This window comes from Poecilia reticulata, chromosome 1 (assembly GCF_904066995.2).
Source record: "Poecilia reticulata chromosome 1, P_reticulata-male-v2, whole genome shotgun sequence".
NCBI classification, from domain to species: Eukaryota; Metazoa; Chordata; class Actinopteri; order Cyprinodontiformes; family Poeciliidae; genus Poecilia; species Poecilia reticulata.
This window is the reverse complement of record NC_088830.1, coordinates 3,948,068-3,966,228: the sequence shown is the minus strand read 5'-3', so window position 1 is coordinate 3,966,228 and position 18,161 is coordinate 3,948,068.

Sequence of the window (18,161 nt, the reverse complement as noted above, 5' to 3'; positions counted from 1 at the left end):
CTATCTATCTATCTATCTATCTATCTATCTATCTATCTATCTATCTATCTATCTATCTATCTATCTATCTATCTATCTATCTATCTATCTATCTATCTATCTATAGATAGAGATATAGGTCTGATATATATAGATATATATGAAGACATCATTAATTTAAATCAAACTGGCACTCCAAAACGCTCATAATTGGACTGTTTGTGTAATGTTTAAAAGGCAGCATGCCTATAGATTAGTGCAGACTGCAGCTGCTGCTGTTCTGTTCCGTTGCACAGTCAGTGTACAGAAGGTCATCGTAGCAGCAGTAACGCTGATCCGTGGGGAGAGATGTGGAGACGTGTGTACGGATGTGAGAAATTGCTGACTCGCGGCCTCTTTAAAACAGATGGTGGAAGCTATGAGGCACTGCTTCGGTTGAACCCGTATCCACAGTGGTCATACAGCACTGTAGCTCTGACAGCAGGGTGAGCCAAGCAGACACAGCACAACAACACCACACTCTTTAACCTGGGCATAAAAAGTTGGTTTTTATTTCTAAAACAATGGTTTTGGATAATATGCACAAAATAAAATGCAGACATCTGTGAAAACTAAATGCCTGCACAAGTTTGAAAATGCAAAAAGGAATTAGTAACAGACGTTTCTCTGCATACTCTATCGTATTGCATAAAAATTGCTGCTTCAGAGCTTGTTATGCAGAGCAGGACGCAACAAGCATACTGAAAAGTTCAAGAAGGATGGGGTTCAAAGACATAAATTCCTTGGGTAAACACAACTAAATCATAAAGCTGTGGTGGGAAATTTCTGCAAAGTAAATGAAGATTTGATTAACTCACAAAACCTGGTTGCTGCTGTTGCGTGATTACCAGCGGGCTATGAATCACTTGCCGTACCTTTCTGCACCTCCGTCTCATCCAGCTGAACTGAGAGGGACATTTTCTAATTAACTGCAGGTTAATTGCACCAGCAGTTTATGCCAATGGAGGCTGAGCATCATATGGAGGAGCATTTTTCTTTTTTTTACTATGAAACCCTTTATTGGTTCATTTTGAGCTCTGTTGGGCTTTAGATTCATTTTCACTGACTTTCTTTGTCCACTCTGCTTTTAAAATGATATGGTGCTCATGTCATAGGGAGCAGAGTTAGCTGTTTCCTTTAAGATAACTTTTTCATTACTGATAATGAAAAAGTTATCTTAAAGGAAACAGCTCTACCAGATCATCACTGCAGTCACTGGGGTGTAGAAGCTAACTCTGCTCCCTATGACATGTTCTACGAAAGATACAGAGTCTGCAAAGAATGTAAGTATGTAACTTTTATGAATGTACAGTTTTACATATTTGTTGAAACTGCGTGTTCTGAGTTAGATGGTATGTGAAAAAGAATCAAATTTCCCTTCTGATACAAGTTAATTTTTTCCTCTTTCTGGTTTCTTTGTTGTCTCATTGCTATCAATCTCTGCCACTGCTGTTGCACTTCATCACTGAAGTAAAACATTTATTTGGGATTTTGTTGTGTGATATAAACAAGTCCAACACAATGGTTTTAAAGCCCAACATGTCACTCTGTAATATATCAAGTTATACTGCCAATGTGAAAAACTGCTGGGTGGAAGTCCCAAACACTGTGGCAAAGGTGCTGTTCATTTAATTATATGGTAGAAAGCCAATAAAATTGTTTGTTATTGTTGATTACTGCTGGGAGACAAAGGGCCTTGTGTTTACACTTTGAATGTTGAATTTATTATAATGAAAACGTATATAATCTTCCCTTTGAGCATGTCTGAACTGACTTGTTAGCTCTTAATGCACACATTTTTTTCTACACACTGACTAACGATGTGCTACTTAAGTTTACATTTTAACCACTTCATCATCTGTGAATGTAAAATGAGGAAAATTGTTGTTTGTTGCATCGAATAAAAATTAGACATATGTTTCCTTCTAATAGGTTGTAAATGCACACAGGACCAGCTGGATAAATGGAGTATCACTTAAAGGCTAACATTTTTTACTTGCTGAACTAACGCCACATGAATGCAACTTGCAAATTGAATCCCAGCCTAACTGTGACACGATCAATCAGGATGGGCTACAGTGCAACCCCTTTGCACCTGAATCCACCAAAACACATGTACAATTGTTTAGTTTGAGAAAAGTTTGCACCATTTAAAACATCAGTGCGATAAATGAACTTGCAAACCTTCCAAACAAAACCCTCCTTTACAAATAGTCTTCCTTTTGAACTAAAAAAAAGAGAAAAATTGTTTCCAGTATCTCTCTTTCTTTTTTGTTTATGTTTGAAAAAACACAAGTCTGAAAACTGGGTGCACTGTGAATTCATCGTGCAGAATATCATTTTTCTATGACCTCATAATGGCAAAATTTACTACTGCTATTACTACCAATATTACTACTGATCACAATATTGATTTTGATAATTACATTATTGTTGGCCGCACTGGAAGTGAATTAATGTAAACCTGTAATAGAAGTGTCAACAAAACGGTCATAACCACAACCAGTTTGCTCACAATAATCTTGAAATTATCTTTTCACTTCATTGCATACTGAGTGTCCAATTGCAGCCTTAATAAATCAACCCTGTAAGACGAATGGAGTGCTTGCGATTCAGCCAAATTTTCAGTACCATAATTCTGCCACACTTTGCGCTGTTGGAAAAATTCCAACAGTTTCTGAAAGGAGAGGCGTTGTGCTTTCTTGCCAATATCGGATTATTACAGTAATTTCTCCTCCATCATAGCAGGAAGTGAAATTAATCTGAGGGGCACTCTTTGAGTAGATGATAAATTGCGAAAATAACTTGATAGATATTGAAAGTTCCAGTTGTTATGGATAAATGAGCAGATATATTTATTCAGAGGACATTTAAAGAATTGAGTACAGTTAAAAGAAACAAAAATGTGCAGGCGGAGATTTTAAACTTAGGACATAAAGGTTAAAGCTAAGATGCGGCCTTGATAAAGATCCCAAATAACCAAATCTTAAAAAGAAAAATCTATGGGTCAAACCATCAGAGAGTAGGTTCTAAACGCCACATTCAAAAACAAACAAGTACATTTTGGGGCTTCATTAAATTGAAAAATGAACCATTATGAAATTGACTGAGTGCACAACTCTGAGTAATTCCAGTTAGAGCACTTTTTTTAAATTAATTTCTGCCACAAATAAGGACAAACAAGACGGAGATTTATCAAAGAAAACAATTATTTTGTGTAAAACACATTACAAACTATTGTGAGAGGAATGTTGATGAAGAACTGGCAGGAATTTCTAAAATTGGTGTTCTTTGACATGAAGTTAGTGAAAAAAATAGAAAGGTCCAGGTGACATCACGAGGGGAGAATAGAAAAGGTGCAACAAAAGCCAAGCAATTACATTCAGGGAATTATTGGCAAATGCGAATGAAGTGATGAAATTCTGTTGAAATTCCACAAGGATTCTGAAACATCCCACAAAGCAGGAAGCACAACTAGACAGAGGAGAGTGAAACACTGAGAAAGTCACATAGTTCCCAAACCAATTACAGATGCTGACATTGATAGTGAGGCTGATGGAGGTAAACGGAGGCTGCATTGTGACAGATCTGTGGTTGGATGGAGCCTGAGTTTAAAAGAAAGTTTGATTTTTTTAAAAAGAGTCCACACAAGAAGTACAATTTTTAAAACTTGCATCTACAGAAGTCACCGAATCTGTTTTTGATCGACATGAAAGTCAACAAGATTTCATTGAAACCTGATTACTGTAGCTAAAGCAGGCTGATCAATTTAAAGGTGAGTAAGTGCAATATAAACCACAAACGCAAAAGGTTTGTAGATCCTCTTAAGGCACACACACACACCAGCCACACCAGTCTGGTGTTAGGTTTCCTTTTACCCTCAGACATGTTGAGGTTAGGAACATTGTCAAAATATTTATCAGATTTTACTCCATGTTGACTCGAACCCTTCATTCCCTCACCATCCTGTACTATTGTTACGCTATCGTTCGAATGCTGCAACTCATTGTGAGACTCATCAAAACAGAAGATTTTTTCTCAATCTGTTACTTTCCAATTTAGGTGATCCTGTGAGATTTGTAACAGGGTTTCTGGATCTCAGCTGACAGGAAGGAGTAGCACCAGGCAAGGCGTTCTGCTGCTGTAGCTGCTTCAGAGATGGGATTTTGCATTTCCTGGTTGCAACACATGATCATTTGAGCTGGAGTTACCATTCTCACATCTGCCTATTGTCCTTTCACATTTTCGAGTCATTTTCAACCACACAAAATTGACGCCTATTTGATATGTTCACTTTTATGTAGCATTCTCTGTAAACCCAACAGATGGTTGTTTCAAGAAAGTCCCAGCAGATTGGCAGTTTCTGAAAATTTTAGACCAACTTTTTTACCTTTTTTTTTTTACATAAAATCATGGAAATTTGCAGGTGTCCAAGTTGATACCAGTTCTCTTATGTTTGGAACTAAATGTTTAGCAGGAGACAATTCCAATTTGTTTTTAGAGAAGAAACCATTTTATTATATAGATTATAGTATTAATCACTGCACCGTGACAAGCCCCACTTATCTCGAGACTTGAATCCACTGTAAATGCATTCAAAACAAAGTCAAATTTTACACATTTAAAACCAATTTTTCTGTTTTTCTTATCCCTCTGTTCTTTATAAGGTAAGCTATGGTCAGATTTACAGACCAGTTGCACAAACCATATCCTATAAAAGCCTTTTAAATAGTCTATTTAGGGTTAAGTCAACCTCACTTTCACATTGCCAGCTAGCTGCTGCTGCTAACTGGCTTTATCTTTGCCACTTACAGGTTCTTAAAAAGGTACAGGAAATAACATTTAGCCCTGAGCTCTGTTGTGCTGCAGTACAATGACTCTATTATTCTACCTTGATGCTTGCTTCTCTTCCAAATTCTTGTTTGCTTTTGGGACTTTGAGTTAATCTATCCGCGGGCCATTATCCTGTCTAACACACAGGCCATGTTTTCAGCTCTGCCACCAACAATCCAGCCTGTTCCCTCCTGGGGCTTCATACCTTCATGAGAAGAACTTCCCTGTATTAAACTGTTCCAAGTAAAAAACAAAGATAATAATAATAAAAATCATATTTGAATTAGCTTCACTGTTTTTAAACTTTGTATACCTACTGTATTATTGCATGTCACTGGTCTGAACTTAAAGAAACTAAATTGATTAAGTTCTTTGTGTTTCAGTTGATGATATCAAAAGTCTTAGGTTTTTAAGCCACATTTGCACTTACATAATTTGCATAAAGTGTTACATGTATAATTGTGTGCATTTTTGATATAAAAACTACTGTATTCTTAAAGCATATTTACCTGAAAAATTATTTTATTATTAAATTATGTTCCTATCAATTAATTTTACTGTTAAACCTGTTCATGAAACAGAGAGAGCAGGCAGGGCTTGAATCATTAGAGTGAGACTTAAGGCTTAGACCCTCCTTAAAAATTGTAAACAACTCCCCAAAGGGAATAAAACAATGATGTATTTAAAACTATATGGAATTTATGCAAATTACAGTCATTTCCACTGACAAACCAGATTTTAACTTTGCCAACTTTCCACAAATGACAGTCAAATTTATCATTCGTTTAATGTCTGTGCAGATATCAATTCTATTGGTCAAAATATTCCTGTACTTTATTATGTCTTTCCAGGCACATATCACCATTTCATAGCACAATCAAGTAATGTTACCTTCAGTTGTACTGAAAATTCTGTCATATAATAGGCTCAGAAAACATGTAGTTCCATGGGCGGAGCTAAAGATCCAAGGCGGAGCTTTGTGTAAGTAGGTGGAGCTTTAAGCTTTTAGCTTAAGCGCTTAGCCACCACTGAATGGTTGCCACAGGAGATTCTAGGATTTCTCAAACACACATGAAAGAATCATGTGTGTTGTCCCTCATCATGAAAGATGATGAGGGACAATATTGTTTGTCCCTCATCATACTTGGATGATGAGGGACAAACAATATTGCATATGTAGCTGATTTTTTATTTTTTTTTACATAGTGCCACCCCCTATTGCTGAGGAGGAGAGCTGGCTGTCACATGGAGCTAAACACTCAGCATAATAATAGAAAAGATTCACTTTACTCAATGTTCTTTTCTGTTAAATTGGTTATAATAAACCTATTTTCTGCTGCTTTCATTTTGATTATCAATTCCTTCAACAAAATTCTTATGGCAATAGCTGCAGCAGAACAAAGTTTCTGGACGAAAGACTTTTTCTTTCATGATCTCTTTTTAGACTCAAATTTACCTTGTCAGAAGGGCTGGTGTTCCCTGATGGGCATCATGACATCAAAGATGAATGAATATTTTGAGAAATAAACTGTTAAATTATTCATCTTACTTGAGAGTTTTTGGACAGAGCTGGTGGTAGCAGTTGTTCCAGATGAGTTTGGAGAATAACCCTGACCAGAACCTTGAATGTTGATGTAAGATCTGAAAAGTAGTAGGAGTGTTTTATATGTTCCAGAGGCCTAGACAGTGCGCAGTAGGTATGGGCTATACCACCAACAGAGTGAGTCAAGCAAACCCTGTAAAATGACTTTTTTCTTACCGTGGTTGTCAACCACCTCACCTGTTTATACATGGCCTCTACCCACAGAGACAGAGCATATTTTCTACAATCAACATTTCAGTTTCCTGTGGGGTGAGTTTCAAAACTTTTATTGCTTTTACTATATTAAAATACATAGTATGAATGAATAAACTCAGGATTATCACTACCTAAACTCCTGTTAAAAAATTTATGGCAGCAAAGAATTCCTCCATTTCTAGTCAAAATTTCTGGAGAAATATTTTTTGGAGTAGAACATTTTAACACCAGAACACGAAGCTCTAATTTCAGCTCCGTCTGCACAACAGCCGTGTTTTTGAAGTCGGTTTTAATGCCTGTGTTTGTTTTTATCAATCTTTTTCTTAACACTTGTTAACACTCTTGTCCTTTCCATGTGTTACGGGTCACAGACTCTCAGCTCGTTTTCCCACCTCCTGCTGACACAACAACAGTTTTTGTTGCTGGAATGTGCCATTGCACCCGAAGTGACAGTAAGCCATAAACTGAGACAGTAACAGTAGTGTGTGGGATTTTTGCATCTCATTGACCGTTACTTTTTCATGCATCTGATGTGGGACAGTCACTAAAGCAACTGCCAGTTTCAAGTTGGTGAGAAACCTAATTCAGATAGATGTAATATTAATATGGAACCAGAATAAAGTTTTTCATTTGAAAAAATATCAGTCTCCATTAGATAGCCACAGTCTGGCGGCTCCTCTTGCCACTACAGAATGATTTTCATTTGTAACTTAATTAATATCCAATTTTAGATATTCAGAGATGCACTTCTTTTTGTTCTGCTTTAACAAACTAATTACTGGCAGAGCAGTAGCAAAACAATTATGTTCAGTCCCATGCCTCCTCATTTAACTTAATTGTAACACAGCAACATTAACTGGCAGAGACGGAAAAAAACATCAGGAGATCCAGAGAAGGAGAGACTGGGGTATCTAATGACAGCTGATGTTTGTTTGAGGAAGATATGAAAATCAGAAGTAAAAGATTTAAATAAGGGAAAACTGGCAGCAGAAAAACCAGCGCATGTTCAATGCTACGTTCAGACATTCACTCATTCACGCACAAATTCATACACTGATGCTAGTGAGCTACACTGTAGCCACAGCTACCCTGGGGCAGACTAGAGAAGTGAGGCCTCTGACCACCACCAGGAGGCAGTGTGGGTGAAGTGTGTTGCCCAAGGACACAGTGGTGGACAGAGCAGAGGTTTGAACCAGAAACCCACCAGTTTCAGGATAAACGTCTACCGCCATTGTCCCGCACAGACTAAATTGTACTTATGTTCATTATTTAGTGCAAAATCAATCATATAATCACCTTCCTAAAATAACGGTCTAAGTTATTTTTTGCCAAGAGTGATTTTATTGTGATAGTCGCAGATAGTGATTTTTTATTTTTATTATTTTTTTGCCAAAATCACTTTTGTCAAAAAATGACTTAGGCCATTATTTTAGAAATGTTATATTTAATACCACTATGACATAATTAAAATACACAAATAATCATTTTAAACTTCTACACTTAAATCTCATTTTACGCTAATCAGCTGCTCCATCTGCCTTATTGTTGCTTTTCTCTAATATGCAACAGGGGAATCCTGAAGACGTTTGCATTAATAAAATAAAAAATACACTCACGCTTCAATAATTCAGTTTGTTTGTGGAATAGAGAAGTAACTGCTGCATTTGTTGTTTTTAGTTGGCCGTCCTCCTGCCTCATCGTTGCTAGAGACTCTTCCTCTCCTTCGCTCATCAATATGCAAATATCCTGAGTCAGTAACTTTGATTTCACTGAGTTAATAACCACCCTTGTGGTATAACTTAAGTAACATTTTCAAAGTTAGAGTTAATAAATCCTTTTCAGAGGATTAGGGTCACTGAAAAGAAAAAAATAAGAACTCTCAGAATTCTGACTTTAATCTCAGAATTCATTTTGTTTTTCTCAGTGGTCCTAATCCTCTGCCTTATAAACCCTAACATATTGAACCGGTATTATAATACAGGGACCAGAAATGCTGCCTTTGCTTTAAAACACAAGCTCTACCTTCCTCCCAAAGGTGACATTTTTGCATCTTACACCTCTGAAAACGACTCATGCAATTATTGGCACTTTGAGCACTTAATGGCCCAATGAACATGCATCAGTGGCAGAATAAGAAATGGCTGAAATTATTTGTCAGCACACACGCTTGTAAGTGCTTTTGCTGGATCGAATGTGACCATATTCCCATTTCGCCTTTATTTTGTTTAATCCGTCCATCACTCACTTCTGACAGCCACATTACTAACTGTTCCATTTTGCTCCGCCGCTAAACATCCTACATTTTGATTTATTCTCTGACCTTGTTTTTAACTTTCTGTCTGGGAGTTTGTCCTTTAACATGACGATAAAAAAAACAAAGCGTTGGAAGCGAGGCTGTTCTCCTGTGACATGAGCTAAGCTGAGAGGCAGAACATGAGATAAAAGTCCATGTCTTACTTTGAATAATCAGGTTTTTTTTTAAATAAAGAAAGTACCATAACATTGTATAACAATTATTTTATTAAAGAAAATTTGTGATGACATATATGCTTTATTTACTTTCATCAAATCATTAAGAGTCTAACCAACACAGCTCACGTTTGTAGGACAAAAGAAACCAAAAGGTTTGTACATCAATCTAGGTTGATGTGAATTAAGGTAAAAAGGTTAATTAGGTCTAATTCAAGGCATTCTTCTCTCGCCAAGATGTGCTTACTCAGCTAAATAAAGAAGAGGTGACTTCTAAACAGTCTTTGAAGAAAAGAGCTACAAATGTGGAGGACAAAAAATATCTCTCTTTAAAAGAAAGGAGACAAAAATGGAGGAATAATTCTCGGATAGATTTACCGGTGTAAAACCCAATTAGCCCTTTAGTCCATGAAAAAAAGGCTAATAGTGGCTATTAGTCAGATACCTGAGGAAATGTCAGGCCAGTAAAAGTAGCTGTGAATTCGGACACTAAAACGCCATGTGTGCAGGTGCGGCACGCGTTCTGTCCTGTACGTTGGTATTTGAACAGGATTATGATTATTCATATCTTGCATGAGTGCTGCGAGCACAGCCTCTGTGAAACACCGCAACACTTCATGATCCCTTAAAAGTTTCTGCAGATGCCCAGCAGCTGCTGCGACCCAGAGGTCACGCAGAGAGATCGGCCTCCTGTGGCTCTGGGAGTTGATAATGAACACATTTCCACCTGGTGTACCGTTCATCCTTCACAGAACGGGAGGCTGTGAAATGTCCACACAGCCTTATTAGATCAAAGCTGTGAAAACAGGCTGCTTTAGAGGAAAGCACATCAAGCCAATTACCTTTAGAAATTCACTCTACATGTGTTTCCAATTAGAACAGACTGCCTTATTTTGCATGCCACATGCAATAACAAACAAACAGCTTTAAAAAAAAAAGTGGCTGCGTTTGGAGAAATCAATACAGAGCCAGCATCTTATTAAATGCATGTTAGCTTTATATGATCAACTGTGTTAATTAGTTTAGAAAAAGCGTGGACTTGGGGGAATTTAATGCATATCTTCAAAAGCTGCGCCTTGCTGTCTTTAATCTTAATGCGACTGTAAGCTTAGATAATCAGCTGCTGGCTGTCACTTCATGTTTACTGGACAGATATGAGCTTATAGGAGCCATCTCCAAATCCCTTAGAAAAGCAAATGTTGATTTTTTTTAAAACTGCTACTTCAAAAATACAGATTGAAGCTGGAGAATGTAACTTGTACAAAAATATGTTTTTTTTGTTGATTTTTTACATATTTGTTAAAACTGTCATCATGTGGTGACAGTATAATATGAGACAGATAATCTGTGAAAACATCAATCTCCTCCACCTCCTTCCACAGGAAGAAATGCACCACTCCTGACTATAATCAACCAATCAGAGTCAGGGGGAGAGTCTTAGTGCTGCCAGTCACATTGTGTACGTGCTGCTACATGCTACATTACCGTTACAGGAAAACTGTTTATCTGGCATCATCTGTGGCAATGATAACTAGCCTTAGAATTCACTACAGGCTCTGACAGGAAGAAGCTGTGGTGCAGGAGGTGGAGGAAGGGAGGGTGGATGAGCGGCACGCACATGGCCGTGATTGACAGCATTAAGACCCGCCTCCTGGCTCTGATAGGTTGTTTCTAGTTAGCACTGTGAAAAGGCAGAGGAGCTCAATTTTTGTTCAGATTATCCGTCTCATATTTCACTGTCTCGACACGGTGACAGTTTCATCAAATATGTAAAAAAGTGTTTATTATATAAATTACACACTGCAGCTTAAAGACAAAAGAAAAATTGGAAAAAAAAATATTTAATTTTCCAAAAGCTGAATAAGCTATAGATTATTAAAGAGTGCATTAATGTAAACGTCTGAATATTACTCATAAAGTCCATGCAAAGATAGCAGTAAACGAGGCAACATCATGTCATCATGTTCCTGCCTTTCATTCTCCGTTTGTGATCATGGATGATTAGCAGTACACTGTCCCTGAGGAAATAAGCCCACAGAAACCCACTCTCACTGCTCCCTCCTGCAATCAGCGTCTCTGGGGAAGCAGAACACACTCTGTGCTAAAAATACGCCGGCACCCAACATGTTTGGACTGAACCTGAAATGCTTACCTGAGATGAGGCTCTGGGACGGAGTAATGACTGATAATGTCATGAAGGCAGTCAGTCATGATAATTTTGTATTCAGCCATGGCACAAAAATGGAGATACAAAATGCTTAAAGTGAGAGTTTTGGTTGACAAAAATCATCTTTTCAAATTAAACTTTCACTTGTCTTGTTTCTTGTGTTGTCTGGGGCAAAATACTTTGTGTGGTTTTAAATTATCACCAGACATCAGGTTGATTACACAGTCCTGATGGTGAAATGTTGTGTTGTGACGAAGCATTACTTCAGGAGGGAGACAGGAAGTGGTCCAAGAAAAGCAATTTAGAGTGCAGATGCAGATATTTTCTTTCTAGAACAACAATGACCCTGCAGCCAGAGCTACAATATCAACAAAACATGTCACCAGGTAAGATAAAAGTTACACAAAAAAAAAAAGATTTGCAGTTGCACAACATTGCAGCTAAGGTTGTCTGAATACAAATGAAGGGAACATTTTCAGGATTTGTTTTGTTAAGAATGTTGAAAACCCAAGTGTCTTTTATTTTTCAACCTAAAAGCTATGCGCTGCTTTGTGTTGAGCTGTCTCAAACTTTACAGACTAAATGAATTCATGGGGGTATATGCCACGAGAGGTGGTGACATATTTCCGTTTGAATGGGGTATATGCCACGGACTTCCGTTTTAGAACTTCCATATTTTTATGCCACATAGAATGGTTCCGGTGAACAGACAACAGTATGTTAACAATGGCTGCTCAGTCGCTGCAGGACTATTAATGATGCTTATATAATTATTTAGACGTCCTGAAACGCTCCAACAACAACAAAGGATTTAAGCTGGATGTGTCAAAACTTCACAATAACTTCGAAGGTAAGTTAATAAATCGTTTGTATTCATCATAATGCCTCATATGTCTGATGTAGCTAACAGGGACAAGCTTACAAAAGTGCCATGTAAATGTTAAGTGTTTTGATTATCTGTGCAGTGTGCAATCTACATATCTAGGCTGTATAGATAGATAAAGATATAAACATATATATATATATATCTGTCTATATTGTGCCCAAGCTATCAGTCGAAGCTGAAGTTAGCTTCTGAATGTAGCATCTAATTTGGAAAATAGCTAAAGGGCGATTACACTTAATTTTTCACTATCTTGAGCTTTTTTAATGTGTTGTATTTTAAAAACTACAACACCTAGACATTTCAAACCTAACTAGATTATTCTGTACTAACAGCAGAATAAATAAAACATTTGTGAAACCTTCTAATTGATTTGTGAAATTTGTAAAACGTCAATAGATTCCAGAACGCATTAGATCTGAATTATTAAATTGGCATTATTATTTTAACTTTCCGTTTACTTTCTTTTTTTAATCTTTTTTATAGTTGGAGTTGGACAGTTCTGTTTGATGGCTTCCTGGAGGGAGAGATCGGCTGAGCTAATGTTGCAAACAACTTTTCTCCTGCTATTAACGTTTTTGCTTTTCTTTATATAAAGTATTTCTATCAGTTGCTCTTTTTCCGTTTTGTATACAGTATTTGTTTATACAGTATTTTTTTTTATTTTTAAATTAAAATCACAGAAAATACTTTCAAAAAGTGCCTTTATTTCAATCATCTGTTCTGTGAGTTGTATAAAGGAGCATTACGGTCAGGATACAAGAAATTTTAATTGCAAGAATGCAGTTATCGTTACAGCAGAATAAAGATGCAATTTTATAACAATGTCTAAAAATTACAAGAAGTCGTTTTAATGAGAAATAAAGATTCAGATTGATCTGATGTAACCAGCTCAGTACATGTGGTTCTGACATTTGTCAGTAATCAAGAGGATGTAAATTTCCACCTCAACTGACCAGGTAAGCATTAAGGTAAACATAAAAAAATACTGTATAAACAAATACTGTATACAAAACGGAAAAAGAGCAACTGATAGAAATACTTTAGCAAAAACGTTAATAGCAGGAGAAAAGTTGTTGGCAACATTAGCTCAGCCGATCTCTCCCTCCAGGAAGCCATCAAACAGAACTGTCCAACTGCAACCATAATGAAGATAAAAGAAAGAAAGAAAACGGAAAGTTAAAATAACTAATAATGCTAAATTAATAATTGAGATTAACGCGTTCTGGAATCTATTGACATTTTACAAATTTCACAAATCAATTAGAAGGTTTCACAAATGTTTTTATTCTGCTGCTAGTACAGAATAATCTAGTTAAGTAATAATCTAAGAAGGGTTCGGTGAATGCGCATATGAAACTGGGGGGTTCGGTACCCCAAAAAAGGTTAAGAACCACTGACATAGCACCTTTCTAAGCTTTTCCCTGTTAGCTACGTCAGACATATGAGGCATTATGAGGAATACAAACGATTTATTAACTTACCTTCTAAGTTATTGTGAAGTTTTGACACATCCAGCTTAAATCCTTTGTTGTTGTTGGAGCGTTTCAGGACGTCTGAATAATTATATAAGCATCATTAATAGTCCTGCAGCGACTGAGGAGCCATTGTTAACATACTGTTGCCTGTGCACCGGAACCATTCTATGTGGCAAAAAAATGCAGAAGTGCTAAAACGGAAGTCCGTGGCATATACCCCATTCATGCTATAAAAAGTTTGGAACTATTAGTAAAAATACTTTTGTTTTTCGATGCTTCACAACAGCTTTTTCCCCCATAAATATTTAATTTAACCCATTGCACTGCAAATCCTGAGCTAACACGCTGCACATTATTTATGGATGCGTTTGATGCAGCTTTACAGCCAGCATGACAAAACGTAGCATACAAGTGAAAGCTAAGCGGAATGGTCAACATAGTCTGGAGTGCACTTGCTAATAACATCAAGTTAGCTGAAGTCTGCTATCTAACAGCAAAAGAAAAGTACAGCCTACCGTTCTTTGCACAACTTGAAATGTCGAACAGAGTTGGAAGTTGTTGCATCTCCATCTGAGCTTCTCTCCCTGCAGGTTTTGCATGTTACTCTCCGTTTATTGCTGGATCCATTATAATGAAATGACTCGAGGGAGCGTATCTGCTTTGAGCCTTTTCTTTTTTCATTTTTCCTCCTGTTTTTTAATTGCATTATTATTTTTTAAATCTTGTTTATTTGATTGGTTGTGCTTCAGTTTATGTACATACATACACACAAACAGACTGTGGAAAAGCAGAGGGACGGTCTGCATCTGTTAATACAGTGAAATGAATTAATGGGGTCCACTTTATAAATAAAATGCATTTTAACCTTTAGATTTTGGGTGAAATATCTAATCTTTTCAAGTGCCAAATTATTGGTGTCAAAGTCAAGTCCAAGCCTCTGCACATTTTCTCAAGTCTAGTCTAAAGAATTCAAGTCACGTGACTCGAGTCTCCACCTATAAACGCGTCTTAACACCCTGAAAAATGTCTTTAGCTGAGCAAACGGCTACGGTTTGGTAATTGATATTTATGAACAGGAACACTTTAAAAATAAAGACAAATCAGAAAGTAATCTAAGTGACTCACTGGAAAGTTAGGAACAATCACTCTTTAACACCGTTACCAAACACGGAGCGGCTGTAATTTGCACAACATGCGGGTTAATCTGTCTGAATTTTCTTGATTAGATCCCCCACACGCCTCTTTATGCAGCGGCTTGGGGCTTTTTGGCATGAAGCGTGTTCTTCAAAGCTTCACGCTGGAACCGCGACCAGCAAATTGCGTTTGACTCAGGTAGCAAGATTAACATATTGGAAAATAAAGAAAAAAATAAAGATGAATACAGATTCCATGAAAGCTCATCAATGACCTGTTAACAATCAGAATCTTTGAATGGTGGTTAAAATCAGGTGTTTTCCAGAGATACTGTATACTTTTGTTTACAGGGACATAAAATCATTTTTATTTCTCTCAGGCACTGAATCAATCTCACAAAGAAAATGGGCATTGATTGGCTGGCTGTGCATCCATTTGCATTCGGACCGGTCTGTGGTTTAGAGCTCCGTCTCATTCATCTTGTCAGTCACTGCATCCGAGAGATACTTTTCTTCCCCCCCTCTCTGTAGCCGAGTGGGAATGTCACATCAGTTGGTGTGATCAGATTAACAAGACTTACTAATTTTCCACTTTAATCATACACATTCCATACATATTGATTTTCTTTGATTTCACGTCAGCTGAGTGAGAAACGATCACCCTCTTTCTCTGTAATCCCTTTATTTCCGATTTATGCTGCTCTGCTGGCGAACCACCACAACAGGGAGGTTGTATTTAACATTTTAAGCTCTAAAGCAGGTCAGACTTTAAAGCCCTCATGGTGCCTTTTTACCTTATTCTACTCAGGAAAAAAAATAGATTGATTAAATCTCCAAAACATATTGCTAGAAATCTATTATTAGAATCAGAGAGATTCTAAGTGACTATCTTACAAGTATGTGGCTCATAGCAAGTGAGAATGCAAAGAAGCAAAGCAGCAAATTGTAACCAGGAGGGAGAAAAAGTGAGCAGAAATGTCAAAATGAGTGTGAAGTCTGCAGCGCACAAGAAGAACAGAAAAATATAGAAATATAAAGCTTAGATTTCTTCAAAAAATCTTTGGCCAATTCAACAGTTTCACCTGCCTCCCACATTATTAGGCTTCATTATATTCCGAACATGTTCTGTTTGTTAATATACTGTTGCCAAGGGCAACTATTAATACAGATAGTGATTTCTTCAATAGATTTAAGAAGTTGGGGAACCACCTGATAATCAGGATGTAATAACAAAAGAATCTCTCAGTCTCCAGCTGCTTGTCCATTGCAAATGTGCAAAACTGTGTTTCTATGAAATAAGAAATGCAATTAAAAATCACAAGTTTGTTCCTGTGTCAGTAAAAACATGCTCCATCGTCCTCCAGCTACTTCCTGTCATCTTCTCTGTGGTTTGCACCAGTGGAAAAATCCTGTTGTTGATCATGTGACTCGTGATGCAAAAAAAGTATTGCCATTGCAGAGTTGTGAAATAAACAAAAAAAAAAAAACACCTCATCCTATCGCCAAAACTTTTTAATTGAAAAACAAGTTTTTTTCAAAAGATTAAGCGATTTCATTTTCAACATGTCAACTTGCACAATTATATGATATTAACATAAGCTAATGTCAGCTATTGTTCATGAAGCTGCCATGTCTGTATGTTGAAATGTTGGAAATTGCGGGAAGGAGGCTTTAGTATGTGAACACTGAGAAGTATTTAGCAGCCATAAAGCTACACCTTCAGGTTGCTGCTGCCTATTATGAATCATATTTTAGAAGGTCAAAAAATAAACATCCATTTCCGTTAACTTTTTCTCTATCCTTTCACTTTTTTACTTATTTTAATATTAAACTGGCTGCATTGCGAAGTCACAAAGTGAACAGTTTGCTCATCAGGAGCTTACATAAAACACATTTAACTTATTATCCTGAACTCCAAATATATTCAATGTGGTAAACAGATGAAACAATATTAATTGTCAATGTAGGCAAACATGGAAACATGAGTTGTTTTCAGTTTGGTGCCAGTTTTTTTCACGGTGGACTGATGAAGTTAAGTCACACGAGCCTTTTCCCATGAATCCCCATTGTTCCCTTTATGGTATTCAGTATGAGGTAAAAGTGGCAGTTTTCAGAAGCCTACGTGTGAAATATTAAGCTGAATTCTGCGACGTATCATTATGCCGTCAAACCCATTGAAATGTGGGTTGATTCTGTAAAAGGCTCTGGGGGCAGAACTGGGTCTGCGTTGCCATGGCCCTGACAGAAGAGACTCCACAGTAAACTTGCAAAGCAGCAAAGCATGGCCTCTGAATGCAGATGGAACAGAGAGATGCACAGGTAAACACACAGGTTTATATGCCAGATGCTGATGTTGTACATCATGCTAAAGAATCTAGAGGCAGGTTTATCCTAACACCATGGTTCCACCTTTTAAAACTTCCGGTAGCTTGCAGGTCTAATTGCCGCAGCAGGGGGTTCTGCAGAGCCTCCCCACTTAGGGGACTCAATACAAATGCACAAAACAGGTTTCTTTTATATTTCGAAAACAATGCATCATTTTCCTTCCATTTAACAATTATGCAGTGGTTTGTGTTGCTCCAACCTCAGTAAAATGTTAAAGTTTGATCAAATTTGGCAGGTCAAAGGGGTGTGAATACTTTTGAGAGGAACTGTGTTCTTTTGTGCTGTTTAACTTCCAGTTTTATTGTGAACAGTATTTGCTCACCCATTAAAAAATAATGCCACTGGTCACACAAATGATGTCAAGCTACTAAATTTAGAACAGTGTGCCACCACCACTTTAGCTTCGGACAAACAGCAGCGTTAAGCTGTTTTGGAGGAAAAGTCTGTGCATCTGAACAGCTGATTTTGTTTGTGATCGGCAGCTTTAGGTTATTAAAATGTAGAATTTAATGGCCACTAATAATTGCTTGCCAACTGCAAATAAGCTCACGATGAAACTCACCATGGCAGCAAAAGCATCGACCAAAACCGACTGTGTAGCAGGAAGTTGGAAAAGTTCGGCCCAGATAACTTAGTGAGTGCTAGCTACCACACTGTCTGTAGACAGAACATAAAACCTGCCTTCCTACCCAGGCTGCCTTCTTTCCACTCACTCTGAGTCCAATTGAACTGCGATGGTTCTGTGTGGAGATTCTGGAAGTCCTCATCATCAAACATCACACACTCTTCAGATGTCACCATTCTGTCTATGCTTCGTTTCTCCAAACATCCGGGCAACTGTGACGTCATTTAGATGATCGAAATCACTTCCATGGCAACAGACGTACAAAACGCAGACATGCAGTCTGCTTCTGTAACTCAGGAACATATTGAATCCCAGTGCGGTCTGACCTCTACAGTACCTGTTTCAAGTGTAAAGTTAGGTGCACAGGGGATA